This window comes from Pogona vitticeps, chromosome 4, assembly GCF_051106095.1.
Source record: "Pogona vitticeps strain Pit_001003342236 chromosome 4, PviZW2.1, whole genome shotgun sequence".
Taxonomy (NCBI): Eukaryota; Metazoa; Chordata; class Lepidosauria; order Squamata; family Agamidae; genus Pogona; species Pogona vitticeps.
Genome location: NC_135786.1, coordinates 69,840,785 through 69,855,242, shown reverse-complemented (window position 1 = coordinate 69,855,242; position 14,458 = coordinate 69,840,785). Strand labels below are relative to the sequence as shown.

The window sequence follows — 14,458 nt, the reverse complement described above, 5'->3', positions numbered from 1 at the left end:
GTAGGTGATCAGTTTGTTTTTGTATGCTCTTGGTAAGATATCACTTCAGATATGCGTCAGAGCCTTGCTTGGAAGTCTCATCATTGGGCGATTATATGAGAGTTTCTGCTATCATTGTGAGCAGAAGCTACTGTGAAGTCACTTGCATTATGGCGGTAATCAAAGGGCAAAAATAAATAAATAAATAAATAAAAATTAAGGGCCATACTGCTGAAAATGGTTCATGGTAGGACTTCTAGCTCCCAAGCAAGCATCCTGTTGGCCCATGGATTTATTCATAAAGGCTGAACGTCTGAAAAGAATATCACCTTTAGCAAACAGGCTTTTGTCTTGAAGATCTCGAGTGAAGAAATTCTTTCACATATCCACAATTTTGGCCCAACAACACTGTTGCCTGTTGTGTTCTGGGCCAGGGTCGAGGTGCTTGTTTCACCACACAAAACTCTTAACAGTTTAGGATCTCGCTACCTGTCAGAGTGTCTGTGCTATAGAAATGCTGCCTATTCTACTCAATCTTCTCAGGCCTTAGTGTTGTGGGTGGCGATGCTGAAGGAGGCAAGGAAGAACTCAACTAGAATGCTGGCCTTCTTGTTAGTGACCCCACACTTTGGAATAGCCTCTCACTAGAAATTCTACAGGCCTCCTCCCTTCAGAACTTTAAAAGACAACTTAAAACCACAGTCTTTAGGGAAGCCTTTAGGGATGTTCTGCTCCTCAGTTAGTGTACCTTGTGCCATCTGAGAGCTGTCAACATCCTTCTGTTTTATTTGCTTTGTTCTATGGTTTGGGGATTATTTTTTATTGTATTTGGGTCTGGGTTTAATTGATATTTGAATGAGGAATGACTCTTAGAGAACACATCAGAACTTATTTCTGAATAAGCATTTTAGTTAATTTAATGTATGTATTGCGACAGGAAGGCTGCTTTAAGAGACCATTAACACTGAATTTTAAAAAGCTGAAATTGCAGGCTAGCTCTTACACATACTTAAGATAAGTTTCTGGGGGATGCAGGTCATTAGATCTTACTCTGAAATCTCATCTGCTTGCTTTAGTATTTGACTCAAAGGAGGTTTAAACTAAAAGAACAGAGGAAAGAGAGCTAGGTTAATTCTGCTCCTTTCACAGAGATGCCAGAAGATCAGAAATATCCATGTGTTTAGTCAACATGGGGAAAAATGCTGTATGCATGTAATGATCACAGATGGCAGAGGGAGGGAGGAGAGGCCAGCTGCCCTTCTAAAGATACCAACTGCCAAAGCTGTCCAGCATGAGCGTATTAGAAACCGATCCTTCCATGTTGTTGTCCCCATGCTCTGGAATTCTGTCTCAGAGTCCCTGTGAAGTATGCCATCTCTGTAGGGATGCAAGAAAGGATTTAAGGTGGAGTTGTTTTTTGGCAAGCCTTCAAAGGCTTGGAACTGCTGTTTCACCGCTTATGCGGCATGCGTTTTTATGTTTAAGTTGTTGCTAGGTTTTGTTACATTTTATCATTTATGTGGAGGAGTTTATTGTTATATGTATAGTTTTTGTGTTGTGTGCCCTTATGGGTGCATATACTTAAAAATAATGAATGAATAATCAATAAATACTTGCACCTGACCTAAGTGTATATTGGTGTATATGTAGAGTCCTTTCCCATGTTAGCTGAACAATAGCAGACAATTGTTCCCTCCCTCCCAAACAACACTAATTTGCCCCCCCTTCCCTTCTCCTTCTACTAGTAGGCAAAATCATTTTTTAATAAAAAGGTGTTAGAAAAGTGAATGCCCTTATGAGAAATCAGTTTTGGTAGGTGGGGAGTTTACTGTTTGTCCTGTATTCTTAACTAGCACTAGTGTGTTGCTAATTAGCACTAGTGTGCTATTTTTTACTAGCTTGTAACTGTTTTTAATGTGTGACTTTTAATTTGAATCTAGTTTAAATATATTTAATGTTCCCATTTATTGTTATTATATTTGTCTTTTAGTCATTTCTAAGCCACCTTGAATCCATTTTTGAAAGAAATAAAATAATAAATAGATAATATCATTGTTTGGAGCTGCCACATCTAAATAATCAAAACAGCCATAATCTCATCCAGCCTCCCATGTGGGAGAAACTAAAAGAAGTGGTAGTAACATTTTCTCAATGTTTCGAGTAACCCCCCCTCTCTCATTCCTTGTGATGCACAGAGGTTCTGTTGTTTCTGATAAACGCATCCACTGGAAGCCATTCACAGTAAGATAAGACAGAATCCAAAAGGCAACAAGAGTTTGCTGTGGCACTTTGTAATTTTACCTAATTAAGAACAATGAACAAATAGCTATAATGACACATAAAACTGCAATGACTCACATTCAAAACAAAGATAGGTTTGAAATATTTGCCTAACATACTTAACTATCCCAAGAGCTTTTGTGGCTTTTCTGGTGTCTGCCAAACTAGGTCATTTGCTTATTCTTGCTGCTTTGAGACATCATACAGAATGCACCTATGACATGTTTAAAGAAAATAACATTTTTACTGGCAACTAAGCAGAGCAGTATCCTTTCAGAACAAGACTTTTGATCACAGAATTTTTATTACCAGTAAGTATGATCCAGCTGCAGAAAGGGCCAAGAAAATTGTCCATGGTAACTATAAAGATATGTCTAGATAACAACATTTTCAGTCAGACTTACCAACTTTTTTGGATTCTACTGCTTTCAACAGCTGAAGTGACAGAATTTCAAATGGTAGCACTTTGATCATGGTTGCGAATGCAGAGCAAAGAAAAGCTACACCGGTTGGCTTGCAAGCCCCGCCTTTTAACTTGTGGTAACGTCTCATTTTTTACCCCTTTTCCAAACTGTCATTAACTTATATAAATGTACCTAGTATAAGAATATGGGTGTCACCAAAACCTAGTTCCACTTGGTTGAGCTTCATGTGTCTGTGGACATTGTGCAGTTGTTTTTCTGTGTGGATTGGCTATATTACATATAAGACCTATGACAGGTTTAGAGCAGCATTTCAGCTTCCACAGAGGTGGAACCCTGGCACAGATATTACCTTCACCTAATATTATACAGCTGATACATGGAATTTGCAAAAATAATGTTTATGATGAAACCATACAAGGCACTTTATTGAGGATTCTCAAATCCACAATACAAAATCTCACCTCCAAGTGCAAGGATAAGACAACAAGGATTTTTTTTCATTGTGCTTGGCATAATTTGCAAATAAAGATGGCCCATGGCATCTTTTCTCTTTCTGAAGATAAGTACAGACGCACCACAAACATAAAAAAGTCTAAATGTGCATAAAGATGCCAGCAACTCATTTAACACTTTTACATTTTAACAGTCCACGCAACAAGGCATGGACTTGTTGCATGGACTATCATATTCTTAAACGTAAAGCATTTACAGTAGTGCACAAAAAGTATGTAAACTCTCTTTAAGAACAGAAAAATATCTCACTATCTTGTAGTGAAGTAGGGGGAGTGCTTTATTTTGGGATATAAATGTACAGCTCATAATTTACATCCATACACGGAATCATGATGACATGAACCCACTGCAATTAGCTATTTATTAGCCTGCAGTTCAGTGTTTATGCTCTAAACTGGGAACATGGCCTCTTTCCAGTTGGGAGAGGGAGGAAAAGTTAGGTTACTTACCTGTAACTTTGGTTCTTCTAGTGGTACTCTGTGAATTCACACAAATGTTCCTGCGCCTGTGCAGGAACGTCCGGAAGATTCTAGAGTTTAAGAAAAAAGAGTCAATTAGCTCCCCTCCGCGGGGTATATAAGCCCCGCCTCCTCCATCTTCCTTTCAGTTCCCTAATCCACGGTTACCGTAAATTAGATAAGCATGGTATCATAGAACGGTACCGTGATGGATAGAGGAGAGGAAGGGAGGGATGTGTGAATTCACAGAGTACCACTAGAAGAACCAAAGTTACAGGTAAGTAACCTAACTTTCTTCGTAGTGGTCTCTGTGAATGCACACAAATGGGTGAATAGCAAGCTGTACTCACCGGCAGGAGGGCCGTCACGGTATCATAGATGACAGTATCGCTCGTCCAAACGCCGCATCATTTTTGGCTCTGACGTCCAGTCGGTAGTGTCTGGCAAACTTCAGAGGGGTAGCCCAGGTGGCTGCCTTGCAAATGTTCTGCAGTTGGACACCTTTGAATAGGGCTGACGAGGTGGAAACTGCTCTGGTGGAATGCGCCTTTAAGCCCTCTGGAAGAGGTTTCTTGGCTAGCTGGTAAGCCAGGTGAATAAGCTGAACAATCCACCGTGATACTGATTGAGAAGAAGCAGGAGCACCTTTTGTGTCGTCCGTGATAACATAAAAAAAGACGCGGAGAGCATCGGATGGACTTGGTGCGGTGTAGGTAGCAAGCAAGGGCCCTTCTAACGTCGAGAGAATGAAGGTTGCGCTCCAGCGGTGTGGTTGGAAACCGGAAAAAGGTTGGAAGCACAATGGGCTGATTGACATGGAATTCTGACACCACTTTTGGGAGGAAGGAGATGTCCATGTGTAAGGTAACCTTATCTGGGTGCATCTGTAGGTATGGAGGGTCCGACCTTGGGGCAGCAATCTCGCTTGCTCGTCTGGCTGAAGTAATGGCTACTAGGAATGCCGTTTTCAAGGAGAGAGAGGGGCGGGGTTTACTCTAAATCGTTCTTGTTTCCCAATAATAAAATATTATTGGGAAACAAGAGATATCACCCTAGGGTTGACTTGATTGTACAATGCAAATGTCAGTCTGAAACTCTCACCACTTTCTTATAGAAACAAATGACATGTTGCATTCATGCAGAATTTGTCAGTGTTTTCTTACGTGCATACAAAGAAGTCCTGACAATTTGTTATGTATGGAAAGTACCAAGGGAAGAGGCAGGTTTAAATGGAAGAATGCAGGTGGTATGCAGTGTTTAACTTTTACTACTAGTTATTTTGTCTCATTCTGGTGTTCCAGATGAATCACCTTTCTAAACCTTTATCTGTTACTTTCTGGGAAAAGAGGTATGGTAAGGGGTGGGAAGTCAGGAATGAAGCCACCCTTTCTTATCACAGTCGTGCTTAAAACGAGAGATTCTTGAAAGTCCTTCTCAGTTTCAAAAGTGAATTGCAACATGTTACTACTGATACATTTGTCCATTTGGGGGTTTGGTATCTTTAAAATGTTTTTATCTGTGTAATCTGCCCAAATTAGTGACATCCCAGTAGATAGACAGGATAAAAATCTAATAAAATAAAATAAACCTATATTTTAATTTTTGTGCATGATTCATGACAGATAAAACTGCAAAAATGTATTTTTATCAAATCATAAAAAATATGAGTGGTCTGAAGGGGCAGAACCTTCTTTGATTCTACCACTTATGCAGTGGTCATTTCAGAGCTTGCACAAAATGGATATATACTACCCTGCTGCACAGATGGGATCCCCTTTGCGTTAAATAGGATGCCCTTAGCTTTTGTGTAGTGAAACCAGTTGGAAAGCAGGGGCCTGGGCCACCCAAAAGTGGGAACTGCATCTCACTGGCCAGCCCGCAGGTCCCAACAACCCAGACTGGTTTCTGCCTCTGGGATTAGCAGGAGTCTTAGGGGCTGTGAACTCCATTGGAGCCCCGATTTCCATTATTGCATGCAAGGGCCTCATTTTCAACCTAGAGAGAGAGGCAGATCCCAAGGGATCCCAAGGAACCTTCCATTCCAGTTAATTGCCTACAAAGCCTGAGGGAGTAGACTCCATGGTGACCAAGTGGCCTATGTGTTTATATCCCCTGTGGGATCCAATTGTAATACTGCTCCTCCACTTCTGGGGCTTGTGCCTGCTAGTACTTAACTGCCAGAGGGCCCTGTTCCTGCAAGTCCCCTACAACGGTTTGCAACCTGACTCCAGTGGTACTTATCTACTAATTGGGCTGATCCTCCCCAAAAACAGGATGGGCATTGATTCCTGAAAAAAATTACTGATTCAACAGGCCTGAGATATCTAACAGACTGTGGGGCCTTGGGACCTTTGGAACTGATACCGTGTGGTGAGGTTGTTGCAAAATTGGCCTTGAAATTAATAAAATGGACTTTCTGAATGCTAAAGCTGTAGGACACTTATTACAGGTATAACTGCAGACAGTTATGATGTCCTTTTGCCAGTGGACAAAGGGGAGGGTGTTAAAACAGCAATATTCAAACTTTGAATATGCTACACAGAACTTGGTTGTGCTTTGTAGGTGTGAATTTTTTTTGTGTGGAATCGATCTATGCTTTGCAGGTATTAAAGATGTTACATGGAATTAAATATTAAAAATGAGCTGTGTTCTCTATGCTTAGTGAAAAGATGTCCAACTAGATAAGAATTACAGCTGGTTCTGCCCACTTTGCTATGGCTTCACCTGTTTTTGTTTTTGACTTCTGTCTATGCTTTTAGTTCAACCTACACCTGAGGTGTGGCCCCTGAAATTCTTCCCAAGTAGTAATGTAGACCCTACATTTCAAAAAGTGTCCTGTTTGGTTTTAAGTAGGAACAATTCAGTGTATATTTGTGTTCTTTTGTGTAAGAAGCATTTTTATACAAGCATTTTTGTCTATGTATGTATTAGTTTTTATTAGGGCTCCAAGCTCTAATAAATTAGCTGGTTCCATTTTAAAAAAGGCATTCACTCTAATATATGTATGTACTGTAACTGAGAGCCAAGAATATTTTTTTCATTTACAAAACAATTATTTCAATCAAATGGTGATTTTATATAGTTGATTGATCAGTCAAATAAAACTCACCCATGATGAACATACACAATGGTAGAGTTTTCTTCCATGTGGTTCGTTTGCCTCTGAATTACTGCAGGTGCAAAGCATATTTTTCTATTGTCCATTTTTATATGGACTAAAGGTTATACTTTAATTTTTCACATGGTGAGATGGTTGCATGCTGATAGTGATGAATAGAAAAGATATTTTCCTGAGAGACAAGAGATTCATTTCTGGAATATTCTTTTAAGAAACAGCTTATCTTTCCTGATATTTCCATGTGGTTTTTCAGGTTTCACATGCTAAGTGTGGTTTATGTTCTTTGAAAGAGTTATGTGCTTGCAGTTTATTTTTAAAAATTAATTTATGGTATGCTGTGTTTGAGCATTTCTTTTTCCTTTCCTATGGTTATCTCTGAAGCCATATTATCCAGGGTGTTATATGATGTGGTTGCTATGTAAAATAAGAAAGAAAAGGAGAGTGTAGTTAATCCTGACTCTAATGTAAAAAAGTGAACTTTGTGGGGTTTCTCTTTCCTTTCCCCCCATCTTGTAATGCAAAATCTGGTTGAGTAAAGCATCTTTTAAAAATGTTGCATATATAAGATTTGGAAGGCAATGCAAACATCACAGTTATGTCAACCATTAATATAGCAAAAATTCCAAACAGAGCCAAGAGGTTGTGACAACACTGCAGAATTTGGATGAAGGCTTGCTTGTGCAGCCCCATGTACGTTAGTAAAATTTGCCCTGAAGAGCTGGGAAATCATCCAAAGCAGATTTTCAGGCAGCCTAGAATGCTACTTGAGGAAGGATAAAGTCTTGCTGCTCTAGTGGAAATATGCTTGCATGATGTTGGATCGTGATCAGTTTTTTTCTTTTCCTTTCATGAGTAGATTTACACAAACACAGATAAAGAGCTGAGTTAAATTAATCTTTGCAATCAATCCATTACTGCTTCCTGCAGCACTGAACAATAGGTTCAGTCAGTAAGGTCAGAATTTGAAATCAGTTGAGGGTCAAAGCTGTAGTAATCCAGAATCTTTATCTTAGAAGAAAGAGGGTTTTATCTTTTAAAAAAACGAAACAAAACTAAAACCCTCCAATTTTAGGTAGTAGGAATAAAGAGAATCCAAAGTTAAATCTAAGAGTTCTTCTTCATGGTCTCTGTGAATCACACTCCGCCTGCGCGGAGTCTCATCAGAAGATTCTAGAGCTTCTGCGGTAGCAATGAACACATTAGAATAGGCTCCTCCCCACCCATATAAGTACCTTGGCGCCAAGCGTCCCCTTTCAGCTTCTTTCAACCGCCACGTTGAGAGAGAATTCTGCGTCTGTGAGTAAAAGAGAAAGACAGCTTATTCTTGATTCCTTCCTGTTATCAATCTTTTTCTTGTAAACTATTAGGTCAAACTCTTTATCATCAGAAATTTTTCCTTTCCCCTTGCTCGGCCTCCGGCCGCAGCACCCCCCCCCCCATCATTGGTTTTTCTCCTCAATTATTTTCTCCTATTCATGGCCCCTTTGGGCCCATTTAAGCACTGCATTGTCTGTGATAATAAGATCCCACTTCCCGACAGACATGCTAAGTGCCTTTTCTGTTTGGGAGAACAACATCAAACTTCATCCTGTACCCATTGCAAAAAATTTTAAGTGTGGAGTTCTTCAATCTTGCCTCTTGAGGCTAAAACTCCGACTTTGGGAACAATCCTTAGAACCAGTTCAAATGGCCCAACCTCCCTGTAGGGCCACTTCCCAAACCAAAGCAATGGAAAAAGCCGTTACTGAATCATCGAAACAACATCCATCAGCTACACCAGCTCATTCCGATTCTCCATCTGCATCGTAAGACCTTGAAGACACACAAATTGAAATCCTCCATACCGAAGTCCTCTACTTCGAAAACAACTTCTAAATGTCAGAGACCTACTGAAGCAGCTCCAGCTCCGGAGCCTGTTCCTCCTAAACGAGTTAAACAGTCTAAGCCTACAGACATCCCACCACAACCACAACTCTCTGAATCAATTTCGGTCAGATCTCCCTCAGATGATGACAGATGTCCATCTCATCAACCCTGTTCTCAGACTCCAGAATGGGATGATAAAGTCGACCAACTAACGTCCTCTCCTCCCAGTCCAGAACCTTCCAGCAATTCTTTGGTTATTCCATCGCCCGAGGATTCCCATCCCGAACGGCTCGACACCGTTCCATATTTGATGCCCTCAGATTGACCACCGGATGATCCCTAACCAGGACCGTCAACATCAACAATCTCAACAGCTCTCTTCATCGCGCGTGGTTCAAACCCATGCTCAGCAGTGCATCGGGTTGCCATTTGCCCCGACCAGTGCTCTGCCCAACAAACTGCACCAACTAGTCGACCAGGTGTTTTACCTGGTTCGATAATACCATCTAATAATCAGCCTATCTCTTGACAACCATCGGTGTTGAAGTGGCCACCGAGGTGACTATATTTCAACCTGCTCCCCACTTGGTATCGAAAAAACCTCGGACGGTTGAGCAGATTTCAGCCACGCATGAGGCTTTTGTAGGCCCAGCCTCCCGATACTTTCCTACTACAATAGATGACGGAAATCATTCTTCATGCTTGGCATTGGCAGTGTCAATTTATTCTATTGCTATGCCATCGCATCAGCAACACAGGCTCTGATATTGACGATCCTCAATATTCATCCTGGTCCATGGACACTTGCTCCATTCTGTTACATCAACACAGTTCCCGTCCTCTGGTAAATCCAAGTCATCAACCCCGGCACCATTATGACACCAAGTTCAACACCGAGGTCCATCCCTACCAATTGAGATCCATCGACGCTCAACCACCATCTTTCGATGTCAATGATCCTCGACATTGACAGATGTCCATGGGCATGCCGCCTCCATCTTTTCCAACTCATAACCAGCAATACTATGAGACTCAGCCTCTCAACACTGAAGGTGATTGACAGTCTGTCGACTCCAGATGTGACGTCGATGGCTCTGCCCATGGATCTCAGTCACAGACTCCATCAGTGTTACTTACCTCTGCAGAGTCTGACATTGTCGATACCGACCTGCCGGCACTGGCAGAGGATTTCCGGACCTATGCCCAGCTTATGATTCACATGGCTAAATCCCTTGATCTGCAGGCCCACTGACCATTGACAGAACCAGCCAATCATGTATATGATCCAGTCTCTAAAAAATACAACCACTCCGGTGCACATATCGATGCTGCTGTCTCTCCTTAGTACTACACAGAGATCCTAGACAAAACCAGCTTCTTCCCATACCATGTCTAAGCAGATTGATAACCTCTATAGAGCAGTGGTCCCCAACCTTGGGCCTCCAGATGTTCTTGCACTACAACTCCCAGAAGCCTTCACCACCACTTCTGCTGGCCAGGATTTCTGGGAGTTGAAGTCCATGAACATCTGGAGGCCCAAGGTTGGGGACCACTGCTCTATAGAATCCATGACCCAGGAGCCATTATCCTCCAAAAACAACCAGCTCCAAATTCTATATTTGTTGAAGCCTCTCGATCGAGATCTCGACACCGACAATCTCTCATACCACCAAATAAAGACAGCCGACGAATAGACTCCATGGGTAGATGGCTTTACTCTTCTGCAGCCTTCAGTCATCTCGTCTCTTCATAAGCCATCAGCTACCTACCAAAGGCCGTCAGGTGACTTCCCAATCTATCTCCAGATGGGTCACCTCTACCATTCATTTGGCTTATCAACTTGCTTGACAACCAGCCCCTAGAGTGGTTCGCCCTCACTGCACCAGGGCATTGGAAGCCTCTACAGCCTTTCTCAGCAGCGTACCTCTTCTGGACGTCTGCACCTCTGCCACTTGGGCACAGGCATCCATGTTTATCCATCATTATAGACTCGACCTCCAGAAGTCTGATGTGGCATTTGGACGTGCTGTTCTAGCCTCTACCTTGGCGTGACACCCTGCCTCCGGGTAAGACAGCTTATTAGTCACCCAGGATTTACAGAGGCCGCGAAGAAGAACAATAGGTTACCCATCTGTAATTGTAGTTCTTCAAGTGGACCTCTGTGATTCACACATCCCGCCCGTCCTCCCCTCTGTCACACCATTGTTTGCTTACTATTAAGTGGCGGTTGACACAACTGAAAGGGGATGCTTGGCACCCAGGTACTTATATGGGTGGGGAGGGGCCTATTCTAATGTGTTCATTGCTACCACAGAAGCTCTAGAATCTTCCGATGAGGCTCCGCACAGGTGCAATTCACCCAGAGTGCGAATCACAGGTCCACTCAAAGAACTACAATTACAGGTGGGTAACCTGTCGATTCCCTTTGCTACATCAATCTAGAAAGCAAAGCATTTAGTCAAGCAATACTGTCTGTATAAATTCAGATGAGTTCCTAATATAAAATACAGTATTATTTAAAAGTGAAAACATACACTGAGTGTACAACATAGAAATGTGTCATTTCTTGTATTTCTTGTATTTTTTATTTATTTATTTATTTATTTATTTATTTATTTATTTATTTATTTATTTATTTATACCCCACCCATCTGGTCTAAAAGACCACTCTAGGCCCTTTAGACCAGATTTGGTACTGGTAAGCTTTGATATATTGACTAAAACACTCATTAACTCTCCTTACAGGCCTAGGAAAGCAGATGATATCCTGGTTTTTGTTTTGCATCATTTTTAATGGACTCTTTCTCTTGCTTGATTACACTATGTTTGATTGTTTCCAGCTTAAGATAATCCGCTATAGGTCCTTCCTTGTTTTTTCTTTTTTTCTTTTTTGAATAAGTCTGTGTTTCTGGACAAAAGACAACATTTTGTTGTCATGTCTAGTTTTCGCTGTGTTGGAATTCCCATATGGTTAGTATGTGCTTAATAGTAACTTGGCATGAAAGTAGTCTAACAATATATTAGGAAGTCTACCCAGAGTGAATGTATGTTGGGAACTTTAGCATATCGGCATTTGGCTGACATACTACTCTAGATTTAATGTTTTAAAATATATTTTCTTACATTGAAGAACAACAACAAAAAAGACATGATATCTCTCAGCTACCCACAGGGTTCTTTATTTGTTGCAGTTTAGCTGTCATCCTGCCTCCTTGTTTCTGTGTCACATTGTCACAAAACATGTTCAAATGGCTGCTAATTAATTTCACAGTTGTACTGTCGAAGCACAGAAAAGGAAAAGTGTACCCCAGAGCTCAACTATATATTTATTTGTTTCAGTGATTTGGGCAAGGGGGAGGGACTCACAGAGAGAAAGATAGTCTAGAAAGTAAAAATGTGGATGTCTGTCTTGATTTATGTTCAAGTTTAACGTATCACTAAGCAAGTAAAGTAGTTTGTTGAGGTGATAGAAGGAATTCTTAACCACAGTTTATGTGGCTATATGATCTAACTCAGGGGTGTCCAAACTACAGCCCGCGGGCCACATCTGGGAGGCCTTGCCTTTTTATCCAGCCCAGTCCAGTACTTTGGAGGTCCGCAGCTGCCTAGAATGGATAGTAAAGGAAACAGAAGCTAGATTGCTGGAACCATGGTTTCAGTTCCAGCAGCTTAGCTTTTGCAAGGAGGAGCAGGGAGGGCTTCTCTTTCGGCAAGCCCGACTGAGGTGATTCCCCCTCCGTGGCAGCACAGGTAGCAGGGGTGTGGATCGTCTCAGTCAGGCTTCCCCCATTTTTCTGTGTGCCAGGGGGCATAGAAAGGCAAGGGCAGGGGGACCCAAGTGATTCCCACTACCTGCAGCAGGGAAGGGTATTGCTTCTGTTAGGTTTTGCTCCTCTTCCTATCCCAGCCCAGGCATAGGAAGACGAGGGAAGGGGGGGCCAAGCAATCCCCCCCATCCCTGCTGTCTTGGGTCTCCCTTTACCACCTCTTTCTATGCCCAAGCAGGGATAGGAAGAGGAGTGAAGCCTCATCTAATTGATCCCCCACCCCTGCTGTCTTGTGGGGGATCTCTTGGGTCCCCTTTCCCTTTTCTTCCTATGCCCAAGTGGGGACAAGAAGAGGAGCAAGGCCTGAGAGAAGATTGCCGGAAGAAATATCAACAACCTCCGATATGCAGATGATACTACTCTGATGGCAGAAAGTGAGGAGGAATTAAAGAACCTCTTAATGAGGGTGAAAGAGGAGAGTGCAAAAAACGGTCTGAAGCTCAACATCAAAAAAACTAAGATCATGGCCATTGGTCCCATCACCTCCTGGGAAATAGAAGGGGAAGATATGGAGGCAGTGACAGATTTTACTTTCTTGGGCTCTATGATCACTGCAGATGGAGACAGCTGCCAGAAATTAAAAGACGCCTGCTTCTTGGGAGGAAAGCGATGACAAACCTTGACAGCATCTTAAAAAGCAGAGACATCACCTTGCCAACAAAAGTCCGAATAGTCGAAGCTATGTTTTTTCCTGTTGTGATGTATGGAAGTGAGAGCTGGACCATAAAGAAAGCTGACCGCCGAATAATTGATGCCTTTGAATTGTGGTACTGGAGGAGGCTCTTGAGAGTCCCCTGGACTACAAGGGGAACAAACCTTTCAATTCTAAAGGAAATCAAACCAGAGTGCTCACTGGAAGGACAGATCCTGAAGCTGAGGCTCCAGTACTTTGGCTATCTCATAAGAAGAGAAGACTCCCTGGAAAAGACCTTGATGTTGGGAAAGTGTGACAGCAAGAGGAGAAGGGGACGACCGAGGATGAGATGGTTGGACAGTGTCATCGAAGCAACCAAGATGAATTTGACACAACTCCGGGAGTCAGTGGAAGATAGGAGGGCCTGGCGTGCTCTGGTCCATGGGGTCACAAAGAGTCGGAGACGACTAAATGACTAGACGACGATGGTGCTGCGGGCTAAACCGCAGAAGCCTCTGTGCTGCAGGGTCAGAAAACCAGCAGTCGTAAGATCAAATCCACGCGATGCAGTGAGCTCCCATTGCTTTGTCCCAGCTCCTCACCAACCTAGCAGTTCGAAAGCATGTAAAAATGTGAGTAGATAAATAGGTACCACTTTGGTGGGAAGGTAAAATGGCATTCCCTAGTCACACTGGTCATGTGACAATGGAAACTGTCTTCAGAGAAGTGCTGGCTCTACGGCTTGAAATGGGGATGAGCATCGCTCCCTAGAGTCGGACATGACTGGACTAAGAATGTCAAGGGGAACCTTTACCTTTTTCATGTGTGCATTTGGAGAGGAATAATGCCTTTTTAATTAAGACTGGAATCCTTTTTTAACATATCCTGCTAGAATCCCATTGGTGTTTGTTTAAAATTATATTACTTACTACAACTGATTGATACCAATGCCAATGATTGAAGACAATGTCAAAACATGCCCTTGTACCTCAGCAATTGACCATAATTAGCTTTCCAAATTATGCAAACCTTATGTGAACATCATAGCACTCAGGCTCTTGATTGTTAAAAACACTCTGTAAATAATAGGTGTTCTAAAATACAGTCTTTTCTTAGTGAGATTAATAATGCTTTGAAATGGAAATGGATATTGTTATTAGAGCATTTTACTTCGGCTCATCTCCACAACTTCCTTCAGAATTAGTGTGTCAGCTTGTTGAGTAGTCTAATACTTCACATATCAACCTCAGTATTATGTGTGGCATAGAAATGGCAGTCTGTGTTTTATTGGCATTTTTCAAGGTTTTTTAGCAAATTCATGGTATAATGAGTCAAAAACTGGGAAGCTTTGTAAAGCC

At 42.0% G+C, this 14,458-nt stretch overlaps 1 protein-coding gene across 4 annotated transcripts in view; it reads left to right on the top strand.

Annotated features, from left to right (window-relative positions):
- GLIS1 (GLIS family zinc finger 1) overlaps window positions 1-14,458 on the top strand; it is a 240,837-nt gene that overhangs the window by 72,790 nt on the left and 153,589 nt on the right. The gene's annotated exons all lie outside the window — the stretch shown is intronic.